General features: G+C 38.5%; 1 protein-coding gene across 1 annotated transcript in view; it reads left to right on the forward strand.

Annotated features, from left to right (window-relative positions):
• The window catches only part of LOC138701404 (interference hedgehog-like), a 408867-nt gene that overhangs the window by 119548 nt on the left and 271586 nt on the right, over positions 1–17733 (forward strand). The window lies entirely within an intron of this gene.

The following is a 17733-nucleotide window of genomic DNA, read 5'->3' on the forward strand; positions in this document are numbered from 1 at the left end:
GAAGAGAAACCCACAGTAGACCGTCGCATTTGTTATACTGTCAACTGTTTGTTTTATAAATGACTATACAAAACCGACAACCACGGAGCAAAACGTCTTGAATCTTCCTTCTGAAATCTTACAGTAATTCATAACTCAGGCCCTTTCCCACAGTCCTGCTTTTTACTTCACAATCTTCTAACTAAGTAAATATTGGTGTATGGGAATTACAACGTAAAAGTGCTGTCGCATGTTTCAGTTGCGAGAAATTACTCAATGTCACAGCTGCAACAACAAACTAGAAACTTGGGACAGAATCGACAATTTTTCAATTTTGATTTAACAGCTTGTATGAACGTGGTAGCGCCAACATGCGAGTGTCAATGAGATGCAGGATGAAATGTTAGTGAAAGGTTATGTCCTCATCCACCACCACCACTTTCAATACCAAAGTCTTCCATTTCCACTTTCACCTCTACAACCACTTACATTTGCACCTTCGTCACAATCGCCTTTTGCACTTTAATCACTTCCCACTCTATAACTGTCACTTCTTTCCACTTTTACCATCATAGACATCACTTTCATCAGCACGTCCCCACAAACTCTTTCATCGGCACCGTCACCACATTCCATTTCCATCAGCACCGTCACCACCCTTTCACTTTCAACGACGCAGTCACAACTTTTCACTTCCATCAACTCCGTCACCACTTTCACTTTCATCGGCACAGTCGCCACTGTCCGCTTTCATCAGCATCTTCACTTCTTTCCATTTTCATCGACACCGTCGCTCTATCGCACTTTCCACTTTCATCGGCACCGTCGCACTTTCCACTTTCATCGGCACGTAGCATTTTCCACTTTAATCGGCACGTAGCATTTTCCACTTTCATCGGCACAGTCGCCACTTTCCACTTTCATCAGCATCTTCACCACTTTCCACTTTCATCGGCACCGTCACCCTGTCGTACTTCTCACTTTCATCGGCACCGTCGCACATTCCACTTTCATCGGCACCGTCGCTCTGTCGTACTTTTCACTTTCATCGGCACGGTCGCACTTTCCACTTTCATCGGCGCGTCGCATTTTTCACTTTCATCGGGACCGTCGCGCTTTCCACTTTCATCGGCACCGTCGCACTTTCCACTTTCATCGGCATCGTCGCACTTTTCACTTTCATCGGCACCGTCGCACTTTCCACTTTCATCGGCACCGTCGCACTTTCCACTTTCATCGGCACGTCGCATTTTCCACTTTCATCGGCACAGTCACCACTTTCCACTTTCATCAGCATCTTCACCACTTTCCACTTTCATCGGCACCGTCGCACTTTCCACTTTCATCGGCGCGTCACATTTTCCACTTTCATCGGCACGTCGCACTTTCCACTTTCATCGGCACCGTCGCACTTTCCACTTTCATCGGCACGTCGCACTTTCCACTTTCATCGGCACGTCGCATTTTCCACTTTCATCGGCACAGTCACCACTTTCCACTTTCATCAGCATCTTCACCTCTTTCCACTTTCATCGGCACCGTCGCACTTTCCACTTTCATCGGCACGTCGCACTTTCCACGTTCATCGTCACCGTCGCTGTGTCGTACTTTTCACTTTCATCGGCACCGTCGCACTTTCCACTTTTATCGGCACCGTCGCACTTTCCACTTTCATCGGCACCTTCATCACTTTTCACTTTCATCGGCATCTTTACTACTTTCCACTTTCACCGGCACCGTCACCACATTCCATTTTCATCGGCACCTTCACCACTTTTCACTGTCATCCGAACCTTCACCACTTTCACTGGCACAGTCACCACTTCCCACTTTCATTAGCACCGTCACCACTTTCCACTTTCACCGACTCTGTCCCACTTTCCACTTTCATTAGCACAGTCACTACTTTCCACTTCCATCAGAACCGTCATCACTTTCCACCTTCGTCATCATGGTCACCACTTTCCACTTCCATAATTACGGTCATCTTTTACACTTTAACCACCATCACCACTTCCAATTCCTTCATCACTACCTACTACCACTTCACTTTCTCCACCATTACCACCTCCATATTCACTACCACTATTAACACCTCTTCACAGCTTCTTCTCCTTTCGTCTGTCCCTGTACTTGTAATATTCTCTTTTCTGCCTGTCCTTTATCTCCGTTTTTTCACGCTTCGCATTTTTTTCCCGTTCCATTCTGGATTTTACTGTTTTCCTTTTATTTTCTTTCCTCTTCGACGTCCTCCTTCACTTTAGTAGTAGCATTCTGTTTGAGTTTCAGAATAAGTTTTGAGTAAATCACCTGCATTGTCTTTCTTTGGCCCTTCGGAATAAGGATACAGATTATTTGCCTGGTAAATCTGCCCTGTCATACGTAAGGTGTTATGTAACCTGTTTCGGCCTATTTTAAAATGCTATGTGAAGTGACTTTCCTTTATAATAGTTTTCTGACGTACAGTATCAGTTTTTTTTTATATTAGATTTAGCTTATTACACTTTTACTACGTCATACTACTTTTGACCAATAAAACGGTACGAAAGGCCGTGTTTCATCCAATCATTGCTATTTATCGCTACAATTTTATCACTTCCCTAGTATTTGTTTTTATCACTTCCCTAACATTTGTTTCTTTGTTTGCCAACATTTCAAATTGCAAATTCTTTACGGTACTATAAAACATGCTTTGCGATCGCCATTTTTCCCGCATAGATAGTCAACTGAAAATGGCGGCTCCGTTCAAATGCTTTGGTGAAGATAACATTAGTGAAATAGAATTTTAGCAAGTCAATTAATACCTATTTTATTGTGTTAGAGTACTTTATTTCTTCTAATCTTTATATATTTTCTTCTGTTTGTATAATCTCCCTACTCTTTGTTTCTTTCTTTTCCAACATTTCAAACTGCAAATTCTTATGTTTTGCGGTCGTAATTTGTTTACTACATAGTCAACTAAAAATGGCGGCTCCGTTCAAACGTTTTGGTTAAGCTGACATTTGTGAAATATAATTTTAGTAAGTTAATATTTTATTGTATTAGAGTACTTTATTTCTTCTAATCTTTCTATACTTTCTTCTAATCGTGTAATAGTCAATTAAATCCCACACGAGTTTTGGTTTTCTCTGCATAAATCAAAACCTCTAATGTGATTACTGTTGATAAATGTTCCATCTATCTCAGACTCATTTCTGCTGTCCCTGGGTGGCATCTTGACTACTTTTACATACATATTAGGTCTAACAGTAGGCCTACTGATATGACTTAAGCTTGAGTGAATTATCGAGATAGACTAGTGTCACCGTAATGAAGATGCTGGTGTTGGGCCTAAGGTATCCTCAGTCTCCATAATTGAATCATAAACTCTTATTGAATGTCCCGCAAGCGCTGGATTCAACAGTTACTATTTTCTTAAATTTACAAGGACGTTATGTGAAGCATCGCTACAAAACATGATAAATTTCTTATTGAGAGTGGACTACACAGAAGAGGCTCAAGTCGTGTCAAGGATCCAGACAGGTCACGGGTATCACTGATGATCCCAAGTGTAGACGTTGTAGATGTAGTAAAAAAAAATAAAAGAAATAAATCAGAAATTATTAAACTGCAATCATAAAGAGACAAGTCCCCTTCATTAGCGGTGGACTGCTTCATAAACATACTCTAGACCTGTAAGTGGTTTTTATCCGTGTTGGTTTAATAATGGATACTTATCCATCGTCATATCGCCATGGTAATGGCATTCATTACCGCATTGAGTGCGATATATAAATGATTACCGCACTGAGAGCGATATGGAAATGTAATGGCATTCATTACCGCACTGAGTGCACTCAGTCAACTATCGTATCTTAAACACATTATTAAATAAACGCGGATAAAATATTGTATGCAATTAGTGGGATGAGCATAATTACCGCTCTCATGTAATTACAGAACTCGGCTTACGCCTCGTTCTTGCAAAACACATTCGGGCGGTAATGATGCTCATATTCCACTAGTTGCATAAATAACTATAACAGTTCTAGCCCCAAACCAGAAATTTAACTCATTAGCGTGAAGTGGAATAGATGTGTTCCAGTGACAAAGCAACGAACTCTAATTATATAATTATTATCAGGTCTTAGAGAGGCAACCATGAAACACCATTTCTGCAAATGATCAAACTCTTTTAAAACCAGCCCTTTCAGTGACTACTACCCTAAATCGTATATGTAACAGATTGCTCATCCCTATGTTAAAATCGGCAGCACTTTGAAGAGAACAACCACCAGGATCGCTACACGTCCGCCGTAAACGAACACGAGATGGGAGTACAGTCGCTAATGCAATTCAAATGGGAGTTATGACGTGACCGCTTATGTAACAACTAGATAGCATCATAGTAAACCTGGCAAAAGTTGTTACCGTCAAAGCCTATAAGGCCGAGCAATCTGGGCGTATATGATCTAGGCTAGGCCTACTATCAACCAAAAAGGCACGGGTAATAAAAAGAGAGAACGCTGTTTTGCGATATTGTTAGCGGTATCCGCACCGAAAGTTACAGGTAGCAAGTTCGAGAAAAGAAAAGAAAAAAAAAAAAAAAAGATAACGTTGACGGACATATGACTAAGTAGCCTACCGGCAATAGGAAATAATTCCAATAAACAAATCTTCACCAATCTTCTGCAAACACATCTTAAGTGAAGCCATGGATGTCAATCACAACCTTATATCTCACCCAGCGGATTACCTAACAAAGAAGCAGTGGGCAGACATAGAGAACATGAAAGCGAGGTACCTGGAAACAGTACTTGAGCTCTCAAAATACACCGCCTCGAGATTAGTATACGTCATAGCAAAGGAAACTTTTCTACTCGAGGAAATCAGGCTACAACTAGCGATACAAATGACAGCCCAGCTGAAGGCAGCCATCGACGAGAGGAAAGGAAAAGAGAAGGAGATATGGGAAGAATTATTTGCCACGGATGCTGTGACCAACGATGACTGGAGGGATGGCCCACTCCCTTGTCCACTACGATCACCCGACATAACCCCCTTGGATTTCTTTTTATGGGGTATGCAAAGGATATTGCAGTTCCCAATATTCAAGTCCTACAACAAAGAATTCAAGACGCCATCGCATCAGTTACTGTGGAGGTACTACAGCGGACATGGCAGGAAATCGATTATTGCCTTGATATCCTAAGGGCGACATGGGGGCCACACGTTAGAAGTGCATTGAGGTAGTAAAAACAAAACTTTGAGAGATTCTCTTTCACGTGAAAAAACAACATAACTGATATACCTCGTTTCATTATTTAGTTATTTACATCTGAAGTCGTAAAGATAAATTATGGACACAGTGTACATATCAGCCAGAACCTCAATCAGAGGATAGTCTATAAGTTATATCTTATTTAATTACACTTACCTGAATATAGTGTTGAATTCAATTTACAACGCAACACAACTGAATTATGTATTGATGTTAATATTAATACCGGTATTACTAATTAATTATTAATTATGTTCAAATTTCACAAGCTTATGTAGTTATACTGTCATTTCATCAGTTTCTTTTACTGCAAACCAAAATTATTGCTTATATTATTATGATGTACCGAAGTACATATGATATTTCCGTGCAGATATTCTGCGCCATCATATGATGAAAGATGAGTGGAATGGAGAAAAACTCTCTCCGACTGCACCGGGATTTGAGCCCGAGTTTTCAGCTCTACGTGCTGATGCTCTGTCCACTAAGCCACACCGGATTCCCATCCCGATGTCGGATCGAATCCTCTCAGTTTAAGTTCCACCTCTTGGGTTCCCTCTAGTGGCTTACCCTCATGCACTGCGCCATAGTGTATGACAGTGGCACAATGTCCACACATGTGCAGAGGTGCACTCGTTATGAGTGACTAAGTCGCCGGGATCCGACGGAATAAGCGCCGTCTTAAATCATCTTTCATCATATGATGACGCAGAATATCTGCACGGAAATATCATATGTACTTCGGTACATCATAATAATACATGATATGCGAATAATCACTTCGTTGGATCCCGGCCATTTAGTCACTCATGAGTGCACCTCTGCACATGTGTGTGGACATGGTCCCACCAGCGAATAGGGATTATAAAGAATGAACACTGAGCGAATTTTCCTGTGTTATGTTTCTCTGTGCGCCGGCGTTTAGTTCCACTTTCAAGCGCTAGATGTTAATGTAATCGAGCATACGCTGAGATAATAATTGAGTATAGAGTTGAGACACAGGATCTAAACATCGCCTATCTTATTGCATAATCAGGTACGCGTTGCTTCAAATAAATTCAAGCTAACAGCTTTTCCTTATTTCTCAGTGACAAACTAGTTGTAAAAATAATTTTTTATATTTCAGATATCATAAATTATATTATAAAATAATATAATACATTATGAAATTAAGTATCGAATTCGTTTAATATTTGTATATAATATAATATAGGTACAGTATATGGTTTACTTCTCATAAGAGTTTTGTGTTTCCATTTTCACTGCTATCAAATCATTACATATTTTAATTGTTGTTGGGGTCAGCGTTTCAACTCTCATTATAAAGGAACTCTAGAGCCTAGAATTACAGTTAATGACGGATTTATTATTTTATGGATCCAATTTATTTTATTTGACTACATAATGTACCTAGATGTATTAATTATGTGTGTTATATTTCCGCTGTGTCGACCAGTAGCGGTTATTCAAGTGAAGTACATGAAGGCCACCTTCACCCCTTTTTTCGTGCATTAAGAAAATGTATTTTATCAATAAATTAAAATAAAATTAATTCTTCACTAAACCATATTTTGCTCTACTTTTCAATATCTTGTTCGGCTTAATCCGCTCAATTAACGTTCACTGCAGCACTTCACGTGAACCCCTCACCAGCCAGGCCACGTGGCTAGCAGACCAGCTGAAGGTCCGAATGAGACTTTCCTTTTCGCCTTCAGTACACACACCCGGTTGCCATGACAACGAGTTGCTTACTATGAATTACCGGTCCCTTTCGCGAGGCTATTAAGAAGGCCTGTGGAGCAGGCATTCATCTCCTTTCTCTGTTCTTGAAAGACAGATTCACTCTCTCGTCCAACCATTGGACTAGGGTGGCAAACCGTAATATTTTGCAACTAAATAAGAAAACATAAAATATTGTGTAAAGAAGTTCAATATTGTTTAAATTTAGTATATAACATATATATTTTGGTATTTTTTAACGTTAGCACCTCTTGAATATTATGTTTTGTATAGATTTTGAAATATTTTGAGTACCCTGTAATAAAGAAAGTTGGCATAACATTTGAAACTGCGTTGTACATTTGACCCGCGCCGATCAACGATTTCGCTTTTAGTCTGTACGTATTCTTTGTCGTGACAAGTGCAGTGAAGTGTGAAAGTGTTACCAAGTTATTAATACGATGAAAACATGAATCCGTTAAACGATTTAGTTTGTAATCTTTTGGAGACACCGTTCTCTCGTTGTTGTGCAGACGATAAGCAAGATATTTTAAAATACGGCAGACCAACACCTCATATTAATATAACTGTGAAAAAAGTGAAAAGTAGTGGTCGGTCATACAATATTCAGTTTCAGGATTCGTGGTATGCCGATTACAGATGGTTATGTGGGAGTCACTATAACGAGAAGTTATATTGTTGGCCTTGTCTTCTTCTGGGGAACAAGAAACTCGCTTGGAATTCAACTGGATTTTGCGATTTCAAAAATGTCAATCGCGGTCTTCACAGCCATGCAGATTCTGCTGAACACATCAAATGTATTTTGCAATTAAAGGCACTACAGAAGAACATGAACACCATTGCGGATGCACTAAAGGAAAGTTCCAAGTTGTACGTAAGTCAATTTAATGAAAACGTACGTTTAAATAGACTAGTAATGCACACTGTAATCGACACGGTATTGTTTCTAAGCAAGCAGGAGTTGGCTTTTCGCGGTCATGATGAGAGTATTTCGTCACAGAACAGGGGGAATTTCAAAGAATTATTGGCTCTCCTCATTTCGAAAAGCCCTCAGGAAATTAGAAATCACTATGAAAAAATTAGGCCTGTTTTTTCTGGGGAATCTAAAACGATTCAAAATGAAATAATTGATTGTATTTCTGAATGCATCAATGAATATGTAAGAGATGAAATTACCAATGCCCCTTTCTTTTCCGTCCAAGTGGATGATACAACCGACATTTCTCAAAAATCTCAGTGTTCTTTCATAGTGAGATTTGTAACTATGGAGGGCGAACTTGTGGAACGTTTTCTTGGCTTCCATGATGTTAGCTCTGATCGGACATCACAGGCATTATTTTCTGTACTGGATACAGTACTGGGGCCTTTGAATTATAAAAACAAACTTATCGGCCAATGTTATGATGGTGCTAGTGTGATGTCTGGGCACCTGAATGGACTTCAGAAAAGAGTTAAAAATGAAGCTCCACAAGCTGTTTTCATTCATTGCTTGGGTCATAGGCTTAATCTTGTTTTGCAACAAAGTTTTAGGAATATCCAGCAGTGTCGAATATTCTTTGCTAATATCAGCGGAATACCTTCTTTCTTCCACCATTCAGCCAAACGCACTTACGTAATGGATACAGTTGTTGGGAGGCGCATACCATCTGCGACAGATACCCGCTGGCTCTCAAATTCAAAGCTTATCTCCGTGGTTACTGAGGAGTGGGACAGCTTGAAAACAGTATTCGAAAACGTCATGAATGACAGGGAGTCAGATCAAACAGCTGTTCGACTTGCAAGGGGCTTCTTAAATGAAATGAATGATTTTGAATTTGCATTGTTGTCTCTTATTTTTAACGAACTTTTCCATGTGACAGAAATATTGTATAACGTGCTGCAGAAGAAATCTTTAGATCTCAATTATTGTGATGTTCAGATAAAAAACACTTGCCAACTGATCAGCAAGAAGAGAAATGAAGAACAGTTCACCACTATATTTGAGATGGCGAAATGTCGAAGCGACATGTCGGGTAGAAAATATACAGGAGTTACAGATGATGGAATTTTCCAAAGATACAAAGCACTTTATTTTGAAATAATTGATACTGTCTTGATGGAGATGCATACAAGATTTGAGGACATAAACAAACTCTTGTTTATCTGCCTCTCTGATACTTCGAAATTTAAATCATATTCTGAAACATTCCCATTTGATGCTCTCTCTTCTTTGCAAAACACATTTCCAACATTTTTTAAAAAAGTCCCTCGTCTCACAACTGAACTTGAGCTTCTGTATGCAGATGAACAATATAGGAATACCTCTGTGTCAAAACTAGTCTCTCTTCTTCGAGAAAATGAGGTTCATGAGGACGTATTTGAAGAATCATACAAGCTGTTCTGTTTGATTTTAACATTACCATCTACTAGTGCATCTGTCGAAAGGAGTTTCTCCTGTCTGCGTCGAATAAAAACTGACCTACGGGCTACAATGTGTCAACGAAGACTTTCGGCATTGGCAAATATATCAATTCAAAAGGAAGTTATTGAAAAAATATCCAAGAAGCAGCCGTTTCACGAGGACGTTGTGGAAAAATACGCCGCTCTCAAGGATAGGAGAATCAACCTTATCTACAAAAAATAGGTGAGTACATAATTATTATTAAATAGTAGAAAATCCAGTAATTTCATAGATACTATGATGTCAGCCCCTCTGCGTTATTTCCTACTATCAGTGTGTGAACGTGATGTAAATTATTACGTCGTGAGATAGCGTTATCATGATCTATGGATCGATAGATGGAGTTGTAGTAGGCCTATATAGTATTTTAAAATTTAAAAGTTGGGTAGTTCGTTAGTTACGAGTCGCACAGATGTTATGTTGAGTGTAATCAATCAATTGCTCGTTCAGTTTATCTTATACTTGGAGGAATGCGGAGACGTATTTCACTTCTTTCTGAAGATTATGAAATTATTCTTCCATTGTGAGAAGACCTGTGTAGATTGTGGAGCGAAGTGTAAGGTAAAAGACTTGAAAGGTATCTAAGAAACGTAATGTTATCCCTTCGGATTTATTGTAAGCTTTCTGTTCAACAGAATACTGCTTTAATTTAATCGTAGCTTCTTGATTTTACTGGATAGGTATATTGGAAGTTGCATGTTCCGAAGTTGATTTATAATATGAATACAGCTTACGATTATGATTGTGATTTTGAATGTTGTTATGGGTAATATTTCTTGTGTACTCTTTTAATTTGATTTGTTGTATAAAGTGTGTTAGATTTTGTCATTTTTATATCATGTGGGCTTGTGGTTGGTTTATTATGTTGTGGTATGCATTGTGTGGAAGTTTTGTTGGGACAGTGAATTCTTCGCGGTTAAGGGGACGTAGCTTCCGAAAATATGGAAAATTTGTATAATTTATATGCTATGCTTTTCATAAAACTTAAGAAAATGGTGAATATATTACATTAATTCAAAATGGCCATCGTATAGCTTACAAAAGCATTCGCGACGTCATCAACGACGTCACGGCTATACAACGATTCCAGGAAATTACCTAGAATTCTATTGGCCTTCACCTAATTTATTCGGCACGAGCCGCCACTGGTGTCGACTGCTAGCTGGTGTGATGTCAGCGCCAACTCTAGGGAGAAAGCAGAATCTCACGCTCTAGCTGGCTTGAAGGCCATTGAAATCAGTCCGGATACATCAAAGATACCGACGCGAAGTGTTCATACTTAATTACCTATACGCTGGTCCCACTGTCATAGATCTATGACGCAGTTCATTAGGATAGGCCACTAGATGAAACCTAAGAGGTGGAACTTAAACTGAGAGGATTCGATCCGACATCGGGATGGAAATCCGGCGTGGCTTAGTGGATAGAGCATCAGGACGTAGAGCTGAAAACCCGGGTTCAAATCCCGGTGCCGGAGAGAATTTTTCTCCGTTTCACTCATCTTTCGTCATAAAATTATTGCTGCCAACATAACAATTAGAAAGTAACTGCCGGTTGTAATTGTCAGTACTCGAAATTCGAAACAAAGGTGGTAAAAGAAAATTCAACCCGACATCTAGAAAATCACTATATTCCACTAGCATTATGTAGTAATAGGGGAAAATAGGTTACACCCTAAGGGTATTATACCTGGTAAGGTTTATCTTGTCTCAGTAGCAATAAAACCAAGTCCCTTCAAATGAGGGTGGAGATTATAGGAGGATTGTAAATTTTCAGGATTCCTTTCAAAATCTTGTTATTGTACAGGCTACCGGAACTCAGTTTCTTGAAAGACAAGCTCAGTGACGGAACTACGGAGTACGAAGAGAGATATTTTGTTATTTTATTTTGCGCTACAGAATGTATCAACTAGACCCTTCCGCCACTGGATGGATGGACGGCATCGCTCCACTCCCCCATCGCCATAACAATACAGAAGAAGTAAGACCTATCTCCTTGCTCTCTCTTTTCACAGTGAGACAAGATACATCACACAGGCTTTAGGTAAGCTGATCCGGACTATAGTTGATACAGAATCGTAAAATAACCAAGAAAAAAAAGAAGAGAGAGAGAATGGGGAAATTGGTGTAAGAAAGTGTTAACCTCAGTGGTAGAATAGGTCTCCTCTTACATGTTTCGAATCACTCTATTTTATCGGTTTCAAATAATTGTCACCGTGTGAGCCTGGTGCACGGCTTCGCTTTGAGCTGCCTGTGCATAATGAGGCAGTTCATCCCGCTGGGCAGCAACCTGACTATAATCGAGGCGAGGACGGTCGGGTAGACAGCGGCTCTTTGTAGGCCTCTCGCCTCGTTATCTCGGCCGCATTCAACCCAGCACACTAATGACCTCTTCCCATCTTTCAGATCCCATTGTTATCTGTGAAGGTTGAGTCCTCCCCAGTGACTAAGCACCATGCCATGGGCGTGAATAGACCGACATTCAGTGTTCCGAATGTGGGGGAAATGTTCATAGATCCAGGGGATTTGAAGATCAAATTGGGGATGAAATTTCTTATTGGAATTGAAGATCAGTCTAATATCGCACTCGGCGAAGATTCTCTTGCGAATATTGAATCGACGTTTATATTCTAAGATGGAAGTGCAGTTGGAAGAAGAGCAGTTTGGCTTCAGGAAGGGAAACGGTACGAGAGATGCAATTGGACTGCTACGGACAATCAGTGGAAGACACCTAGAGAAGAATAAAGAAGTGTATGTAGTATTTGTGGACTTAGAAAAGACTTTTGACAGAGTGGATTGGAATAAACTGATGGGGATCCTAAAGAAAATAGATGTGGATTGAAAAGGAAGAAGACTATTCAGTAATCTTTATATGAAACGAGTCAAAAACAGGATAGGAGAAGAAATGCCAGGAGGAAGAGAAATTAGGAGAGGAGTACGTCATGGATGTCCTTTATCATCTACCCTGTTCAACATCTACTTGGAGGATTTAGTAAAGAACTGTTTTCAGAACATGGAAGGAGTGATAGTAGGAGGAAGAAGAATAAAGAGCGTAACATTTGCTGATGAATGTTAAATGTTATGTTTTATTTAACGACGCTCGCAACTGCAGAGGTTATATCAGCGTCGCCGGATGTGCCGGAATTTTGTCCCGCAGGAGTTCTTTTACATGCCAGTAAATCTACTGACATGAGCCCGGGATCGAACCCGCAACTTTGGGCATAAAAGGCCAGCGCTATACCAACTCGCCAACCAGGTCGACTTTGCTGATGATATGACGTTGTTAGCAGAAGAGGAAATTATACAAAGGATATGCTGCTGGAGCTGTGAGCAATATGGAATGAAGATAAATGCAAGTAAGACGAAGAGCATTTCATAGGGAGAAAAATACAGAAGATAAATTTGCGAATTTTAAATGAGGCAGTAGAACAAGTGGAGTGCGCTGTAAGCAATAACATGAGTTGCTGCCAGGAAGTCAAAAGAAGGATAGCAATGGCCAAGGAAGCTTTTAATAGAAAAAGGAACATTTTCCGCGGATCTCTGGAAAAAAAACTAAGGAAGAGACTAGTGAAGTGCGTTGTGTGGAGTGTGGCATTGTATGGGGCAGAAACATGGACATTACGACGAAGTGAAGAGAAGCGACTAGAAGCATTTGAAATGTAGATATGCAGAAAAATGGAACGTGTGAAGTGGACAGACAGAATAAGAAATGAAGCTGTGTTGGAAAAAGTGAGTGCAGAAAGAAAGATGCTAAACTGATCAGAAAGAGAAAAAAGAATTGATTGGGTGAAGGGGAGGAGAGTTCGGGGTAGAGAAGGATATCAGATCATAGACGACATTAAGATAATTGGATCATATGAGGAAACGAAGAGGAAGGCAGAAAATAGGAAAGAATGGAGAAAACTGGATTTGCAATGAAAGACCTGCCCTTTGGCAGAACAATAAATGAAATGAATGAATAAAATGGGGTTATTTATTGGACTTAGGGAGAAAATTGAGGTATTTTTAAAAATAAAATTTATTTATATTCGTCACATCTAACAAGAAATTTTCATGGACATCCCTGTTTTGTCGTGCAAAAAAAAAATACCCCCTCGTCCACCATCCCATGACCACATCCTATAGATCACGTGAATGATGCATTCCTGGCCGATCACATAAAATATGCATTTGTAGTGTAGCTGTGATATCAACCGAGGGCTTTCTGTGATATGAATCTAGAATATTTTAATAGGCTTATTATAAGTAGATTTGTGAAGCTCCAATAGACTACCGTAGAATACGAAATGATAATATAGAATTCGATAGTTTTCCTAATGACATTCATAGAATACAATGCAACCCTAGATACACCAATGCTGTGCTACTTGCATAAACAACAGGCGATGTTATCAATGCTACTGAAATGACGTAAGTACGAGTAGATTCTTTATACTGCTTCGTGATCAAGCGGTGAACATTGTGACTACAAATTGTGAAAACCCGGGTTCGGTTCTCATCCTGATCAATTTGTCCTTAACGAGACTATTTTATACTTTCACTCCTAAAGATCTAGAAGTAGAGTGTACACTGTACTATAAAAGATTTCTGTAGGTAGGAGCACCTCACTGTTCAAGTAAAGGTTCACAGAATGCTTCCTAGAAGTGAAGTAAATCAACTGGACTATAAGTTAATAATAATAATAATGATAATAATAATAATAATAATAATAGTGTTAATTTCAACATTAAATCAAATTATATACCTGAGATTGAAAAAATAAATTGAACCCGCTGCAATAATGAAAAATACATAACTGTATACTTTAGTGGCTATTTAAAACATAACTTCTAACATTTTAAGGGTTTAGGTACAGCTTACAGGAGTAAAATTTTGGTAATATTAAACATTTTTTCCTCCATTACTGTATCTTATACAACAATGAAAATTAGCGTGTGTGAAACACTGTCCTTCTGCTATATGAAAAAAATATTTTTACAATTTGAAAGATATTATTTAATTTTTTTTTTCACAATTCAGTTCACTGTGCAGTGATGAAACGTTTCCCACATAACTAAAAAACTATGCAACATTCTGTGATGAATTTTTTTGTGTGTATTTATGCATGTCATATCTACAATATGATGCAAGATGACTTCTCTGCCTTTGATAGATTGTCTGATAAAAAGTAAATTCATTTAAAAAATGGTCATATATCAGTATTTCCTTCTAACACAAAGTAAAAAAAAAAAAATATATATTTTTTTAAGGAATGTAGTTGAAAGAGGATATTATAAACATGGGTTTCAGCAATAAAATAAAAGAGAGAGAACATGAAAAAGTTAATAAGTTAATGAGTTATGAGGGAAACGTTTCATCACTGCACAGTAAACTGGAATCATTTTGAATTTTGAAAAAAAAAATTATGTATATATATATATATATATATATACACATACATTGTAAAAATATTTTTTTCATATGGCAGAAGGACAGTGTTTTACACATACCAATTTTCATTATTGTACAGATACAGTAATGGAGGACAAAAATATTGAATATTTTCAAAAAAATTTTCTGCTTTAAGCTGTACCTAACCCCTTAAATATTTTACGTTGATATCTCATATCTAATTAAATGAAATTGGAGACTGATTTGTTTAATTTTAGTTATAATATGTTTTTCCTATAGAAATTCTTATTATTTATATTCACTTGGATAACTTCTGGATCTTATGAGTTCCGGAAACATTATAGGCCTATTCCAGAAAAAATCTATGTCTAATATAGGAACATTAATTTTATTGACAAAGTTTTCGAATGTTTAAGGGAAGTAACACATTCTTTCCATACGTCTGAGACTTCTAGCTAAATACCTATTTAATATCTTACACAAACGTCCAATTATCTTTCACATAACCTGCTTGCAGCCCTATTTGAGTATCTTACAAAGACATTTAGTTGGTTATGTGATTCTATAAGTCCAAATTAAAAAAAAAATATTAATAAGTTGATTCCTATAGCCTACATGCATTTCAGGTTTATTTTTTGACCAATTCTGCGGCTATTTGTACCGTGCAATACCTGATTTTCATATTCTAACAAAGCTACCGGACACCGGAGCAATATTCTACAAGGCCGCAACTCTAATTGTGGGCATAAAGTTGTGGATGACGAGGAGATCAACGCTGTTGACATTCCCTGTGACTCCCAGCTCTTTAGCTAAATACAAACAATGACATCTCTAGTTCCTATGTAAATCATCTCCAACTTTAGGGTGCAAGACACAACCGCGCAAATAATATAATCATTGTCATGTGATTACACTGCGGCTTCAGCCAAAGCCACAAGGTAATGTATAAATACTTTTTTAATTTAAATTAAATATTAGGCTCATTTATTATTGTTTGATTCAAAGCCAACTGTTTACCAAGGTTAATTCAACTAAATATTATGTACAGTTGACTATGATTTAAAGTGTGTGTATGTATGTCTCCAATGCATACCCACTTCACTTTGCGTGATTCGGGTTTCGCATACTGCGGATAGATGGCATGACTGTGACCCATTTTCAAGTTGCACACCACTTCGGCGGGCCACGTTATGCATGATGTGTATCTGTGAAGAGTTATATCGTGTACTAGAGTCCATGTGTATGCAAGTATTCGTGTAAGTGTAGTGTAGGGAATGGGTGAGGATGACGATGAAGGTGAGGAAGGGAGAAGGGGAAACCCAGTGCCGGCACGTAGCCTACTCCTGTCGAATAGCACTAAGGAGGCCGCCAGGCTTAACGTTCCCATCCGACGGACGAATCACTATCAATAGTGAGATATGCCGCCTCTTCATATGCACTGCGGAGAGATTTGAGATTTAACCCAGGCATATTGGTGTATACAATTTTAGTGATTAAAAGTTGCGCACCGCCATCTTTCCTAGTTCCGAGGTAGAAATTTTACAAATGAAGAAAACAATGTCAGTCGCGTTGAATTCAGAATAAATAAATTTAAAATTTTTGTTCTTCCGAAGCAAAATGACGTGTAAAGAAGGAGTTTTCTTACCGGATGAAGTCTTTAATGCCTCCAAAGCGGTTGTGTCCAAGTTTGTTCTGCAGAAATCTGTATCTATTTATCAGAACGTGTTTTGTTTTGTTTTATTCTGAAAGGGCCATTACCTATTTCTCAAAACTGACGACAGATGGATTTTGTAAAATAGGAAAATGATGTAGGAAAATTGACATTTCACTAAAATTACTATTTTTCTGAAAAACTTTGGGTTCCAAGCTTCAAAATGAGGGGTCATTTATTAAAATCCGTTCAGCCGTTTTCCCATAATTTCCATTACCAGTTCAAATTATATATATATATATATATATATATATATATATATATATATATATATATATATTTTACTTTGTTATACTATTATTGCAATTTCCGACAAATTGTGTTTTATGGACATACAACTTTGTATTCTTACCCATCGATATTACATAGGTAGATAATTAATATCGCCGTCAAAGAATACGCTAGCAGACTACAAGGAGATCTTAGCGAGCTGCCTCAGAACTATTCTGCATCTCAATGCGGCGGCGGCGGCGGCGGCACTTGGCTGGCAACGATACACCCGCCACGCTTTAGTCGGTACGTGTAATGCCTTTAGAAGTATTCATGGATAACTGGTTGCCTGCAATGTCACGGCCATTGTACTAATTGCAAGCGCCGCCGGCGAACGGCAGAAGGAATTAAAACTAATCAGGTAAGAGGACCTCGCTTGTTCCTTCACCATTTTATTTAATAATGAGGCACCGACTTGGTCATGCAGTCAGTAAGCAGTTGCCACTTGTGATCCTGATCAGACACGGATGTATCATTACATTTCATGTTTGCTGCTTTATTTGAACTTCGCTCAGCTGCGACACCCCACACAACATCGTTGAGATATTAACATACCAGACTGCATGCGAGATAGTCATCATTAGTATTATCATTACGATTACTGTATTATTATTATTACTTTCTGAAGTCGAAATTGCGATAGAAAATCTGAAAAATTATAAGTCTCCAGGTATTGATCAAATTCCAGCAGAATTAATACAAGAGGGTGGAAGCGCATTATCTAACGAAATTTATAAGCTTGTACTTGCTATTTGGGAAAAGGAAATTGTACCAGAACAATGGAAGGAGTCCATAATCGTACCTATCTTTAAGAAGAGGGACAAGACTAATGGCCGGTTTCACCAAGCTTCTTTAAATCAGCACAAACGACTTGTCAACAAATGGATCGTTTAATTTTAACGGGATCTTTAAAAGTTGACGGTTTCACCAAGCCTCGTATCTT

This window comes from Periplaneta americana, chromosome 6, assembly GCF_040183065.1.
Source record: "Periplaneta americana isolate PAMFEO1 chromosome 6, P.americana_PAMFEO1_priV1, whole genome shotgun sequence".
Taxonomy (NCBI): domain Eukaryota; kingdom Metazoa; phylum Arthropoda; class Insecta; order Blattodea; family Blattidae; genus Periplaneta; species Periplaneta americana.